We start from the raw sequence: 5,416 nt of genomic DNA on the forward strand, positions 1-5,416 counted from the left end.
CAGATTGCCGGAAAAGGCCTCTAGATTGGATCTCGTGGTTGTGGAACTTGCGGCGGCTGAAACAATTTTTCATTGACCCCTCTAGGGTTTCTGGAACATTGTAGTATTTATAGAGTCAGAGGTCGATGGAAAAGCCTCCCGTGGGCCTCACTACCCACCAGGGGCCTTTGGCGCGCCCTGGTGCCTAGTGGGCCCCACAGGCCTCCTCTAGTGCACCTCTTGGATTCCCTGGGTGTTTTTGGGAAGAAGAAAATCTCTAAAAAAATTCGTGGCATTTGGACTCCGTTTGGTATTGATATTCTGCAAAGTAAAAAAAAACAAGAAAAAAATAGCAACTGGCACTAGGCACTATATCAATATGTTAGTCCCAAAAAATGTTATAAAGTTGCTAGAAAATGTATGTAAAACATCCAAGATTCATAATATAACATCATGGAACAATAAAAAATTATAGATATGTTGGAGACGTATCAGCATCCCCAAGCTTTACTCCTACTCGTCCTCGAGTAGGTAAATCATAAAAACAGAATTTTTTATGTGGAATGTTGCCTAAGATATTCATCATATTCTTTACTTTTAGACGATTCAAAGCAATAGTCGATAATTTGACATGAAGACCTTAATACTCAAGCATATCAACAAGCAACCATGTCGTTAAAAATATCTATGCTAAAGAAATCTATCCCTAGCCCATTATGTTCAATCATTCATCCATTCATGAGACAGATCCAAATATTAGCTACATCCAATGCTCAAGTATGATAATAGTGCTTCCTAATTGGTGCTTTATAAGAGAAGATGGAGACTCAAGAAAAATAAAAATTGCATAAAAGAAAATAGATAAGCCCTTCGCAGAGGGAAGCAGAGATTTGTAGAGGTGCCAGAGCTCAAAGCTTAAAATGAGAGATAAAATTGTTTTGAGAGGCATGTTTTTCCTGTGAACCAAAACGACCAAGAATTCCCAATATCTTACATGCTAGATAAATCATAGGCGGTTCCCAAACTAAAACAAAACTTATTTCCTTTTCCACCATTCTTTCATCATACATGGCTAGCCATATCTATGGGTGCCATCCATACGAACAGATACCAAGGAATTTATTATACTATTTTTTTGAATTTCGGGACTGGGCATCCCTATTACCGCCACACTCTTGTGCAATGACAAGTGAATAAACACTCATCTTGAGAATAACATACCTAGCATGGAAAATATCGGCCACCCCCTGGCGCTTCATAAGTGGTACAGGCACACAAAAGAGAAATTTATTTTGAAAATTAGAGTTGGCACATAGAAATTTACTTGGAATGACATGGAAATACCGCATATAGGTAGGTATGGTGGACTCATTTGGCACAACTTGGGTTTTAGGAGTTGGATGCACAAGAAGTATTCCGCTTAGTACAAATGGAGGCTAGCAAATAGATTGAGAAGCGACCAACCATGAAATGAAAACTAGCATAAAATAACATTAAACATAACTAACACTGAATAATACACCACAAGTAGGATGTAACTTCATTGCATAACTATTGACTTAATGTGCAGGCATAGGGAATCACAAACCTTAACACCAATGTTCTTACTAAAGCATAATTACTCACTAACATGACTCATATATCACTATCTCCATATCACAAAACTATTGCAAGGAATCAAGTTTAATATCAAATGATCTTCATGAAAGTTTTTATTATATCCCTCTTGAATATGTATCACTTTGGGACCAAATTCTTTTAAAGCATATTGTCATTGCTAATAATGAGCTCTCTAATTTAAGTGAAGTGCGAGAGCACATATCTCTTCAAAATTTCAACTCTCAAAATAATATAAGTGAAGCATGAGAGGATTTCTTTAAAAATTATACTAACTCTCAAAATGATCTTAGTGGCATTAGAGCATATTTTTAAAATAACAGCACCAACATGCTCAAAAATATATAAGTGAAGTACTAAAGCAATTCCATAGGTCAAAAAATTTAAGTGAAGCACATCACTAGTAGAAAAAAGCCTAGCTATGGCATGGCAAATAGTGCCTTGCTGGCGTAGACACCCAAAGCCACCAATATGGCGCCATTGTTAAGAAATAGTGGTGGCATTGCCACCTACACCATTAATATTTTTGACGATAATGGTGTGCCATGTGGTCAATGCCAGCAGTATTAGTCATCATCTATGACATTCCGTGTTTTCGCGGCGCTAGTAATTTGATTTTCATATTTGAAATAAAATTTGTATAGTAGCGATTTCAGCCAAAATGACAGCATAATCCAGTTTAAGAACAATCAATAAGTCAACTATAAATAGACCCAATTACAACATTTAAGTTCAACAATGCACTTATTGATATAGTTCAACAAAGTAGGCAAAGTAACACACATATGAATGTACAAGTTCAAATAAATAGAGGTGATAATAACATGATATCTTCCATGTATGCCAACTATCTAACTACGACTTTCCGGCAGGCGGAGTCAGGGTCATAGTCCGGAGTAAGTGAACCATCATCACTGTCAGCAGGCTTGTAGTAGACCATGATCTTGTCACGATCGTAATCGAGCTAGAACGTGGCTATCTCCCCAGCTTCCATCTCATAAGCATTTGCAAGGGCTTTCCAACCAGGGCAACCGAAGTAGGTGCGGTTTGCCTCGTTGGTGACAAGACAATTGAATTGTTGGATCGTCAACATCTTCATGAGGGTGCACTGGAATGTGATGGTTGCATCAACTGGAACTTTAAACTTCTCTAAGAAGTCACGCCTTGCCCCGCAAGGGGTAACCTGAGCAAAATTGAAAGAAAAATGTAGCTAGCTAGTTACACAATTTTGGGCACAACCGTATACTCCTTCATTCCCTTATACAAGGCCACAAACTCATATTATAGGTACCAAGGTAAACTTTTAATGACTACTCCCTCCGTCCAAAATTACTTGTCGCAAAAGTGGATAAAAATGGATGTATCTAGAACTAAAATAAGTCTACATACATCCATTTCTTCGACAAGTATTTTCGGACGGAGGGAGTACTTTGCAAGCCAACTTTTCTTTTCGTTAATTGGGATCATTAATACCCTTCTTCATGCAAGAAAGGAAAATGAAGGATGTAGTAGAGTGCCATTATGACTGCATGCATGCAAGTATTAAACAAGTTACTAGTACGAGGAAACATCATTAACTTTTGTCTCAGTTACTGTTAGTGGCCTTCTATAGATGCAAAATATATTTTTCATAGTGGCCTTGTATAAAGGAATGGAGGGAGTACATCATATGAAACTCAATCAAAACATGTTCAACCAAAACATACCATCCTAGTGAGGAAGTCATTCGACAGATCTATGAAGAACTTCTTATCCCTTTGGCATCTCACCGAACCACAGGTCTCACATGGGGCATCCATTTACTGCTTTCATAAAGTTGAGAAAAATAAGCATACATAACAGATGCACATAGATATAATGCAACATAAGCATTTAGTACGAACCAGCGCTATCCGCCCATCTAGTTATTAACACATACGTACTTGTAACTAAACAGTTCTACAAACCATGCGCAGTTCAAATATAAAACATGCATAAAGTTAAACAGTTCATATGAAATAGGCAACGCACGCTAAGCTAGTGGCTGGGGGGACCGGCCTCGTGGTCGTGCCTAGTCGACCTACGACAAGACCCTTGCTGACCCTCCTCATCACGCTCCAAGGCATCCCGGACTAAGGGATCCTCCTCCGCACTCTTCCTGGTTGTACTGAAGTAACATCATCTTGTTGGCCTCCATGAGTCTTTCATCTCTCACAAGCTCGCTCACCAATGGGTCGAAGAACTGCATCTCGGCCTCTTTGTTCTCCTTCTCCTCAACCCTAGTGCATATCTCATGTCCTCAGGCGCGAGGAACATCGCGAACTCATGACACTCAGGGAAGTTCGCCCCTTCCTGAAAGAACTCTGCTGCCATGGCATCATAATCGCGCGCCGCTAACTTCGGGGTGTCCCAATGGCCAAGTTCGTGGACGACATTGACCTTCCTAATGGTGGCATAGTACTTATTTCCCTTCCGTCGCACACAACGAAACTTCGGATCCATCTGTGATGATGCATATATAACTAATAAGTTAGTAAAAAAATGGGCATATTAACGAGTACCTGGAAAACCTACAATGCATAAAACGTACAATAAATTTTACTCTACTCTTGCACTACTCTTACACTAAAATTTTACACTACTCTTGCACTAAAATTTTACACTACTCTTGCACATGCAAAATTCAACATTATTCTACACTACTATTATACTACAATAAGTAGAACTCACCCGTGGCGGCGGTAGATGGCGACGGGGACGGGGGCTTCGACGAAGGGGATGACAACAACGATGGGAACGGGACGGGAGCTTCGACGGAGGCGACTGCGACGATGATGGGGACAGAGGCGACGATGATGAGGACGGGGACGGCAATTGTGGAGGCGACGGGACGGCGATGGCGACGACAGCGGTGGAGGCGGAGGCGGCGGTGGAAGTGGAGGCGAGGGCGACGACGATTTAATGGGGATCGATGGTTGTGTGTGTGGGGTTTTGTGTTTTGATCAATCCGGCCGGGAGTGGCGGGGTAATTGCTGGCGTTAGCCTACATGGCCAACGCCATTGCTATGTATTACCCATATTGTTTTTTACTTTTATTATTTTATTGTTTTATTTTCCTATTATTTATTATATTGTTACTTTTACTAATTATTTTGTGTAAATATATATGTAACAATATGAGGGAACTCAATAATTAGAACACAACATCAATCTCATTAATCTAGCCTAGATACATAATAGTGGAAGAATGAAAATAATAACAAATATATATAACTTCTAGTACTGCACACTTTTGATCTAGACCAAGAACATTAGTGTAATGATTTCCACGAGAAAATAAGCCGCCATCGATCATTAATAGGTAAAACTGTGTTAATCATAGCTTGCCACAGAACTAGTTAAGACTTGCTAAACATTTAACGGTTTAAAAATTATTAAAAAATATGAAATAAATAGGGGAGCCTCATTGTAATATAATAAGCCACAGAACTAGTTAAGGCTTGCTAAACATTTAATAGTTTAAAATTTATTAAAAAAATATGAAATAAATAGGGGAGCCTCTTTGTAATATAATAAGATGATCCAACGGTGTGATTGTGAAAATATGCATTTGTGTGTCCTCGATGAAAAAAACAAACATTTCAGCTCACTATAGGATCAATATATATTAAAACATTTGTTCTTTTTGTCCACGACACATCCATTTATATTTTTTCAATCCCTCCGTTGGATCATGTTATATTATAAGTGTGTTGGTTCAGTATTTTTTTCAGCATTTTTGAGAACTTTTACACCGTCGAAAATCTTAACTAGTTCTGTGGTAAGCTATTCTACAAAATCC

Source organism: Triticum dicoccoides, chromosome 1B (genome assembly GCF_002162155.2).
Source record: "Triticum dicoccoides isolate Atlit2015 ecotype Zavitan chromosome 1B, WEW_v2.0, whole genome shotgun sequence".
In the NCBI taxonomy this organism is placed as follows: Eukaryota; Viridiplantae; Streptophyta; class Magnoliopsida; order Poales; family Poaceae; genus Triticum; species Triticum dicoccoides.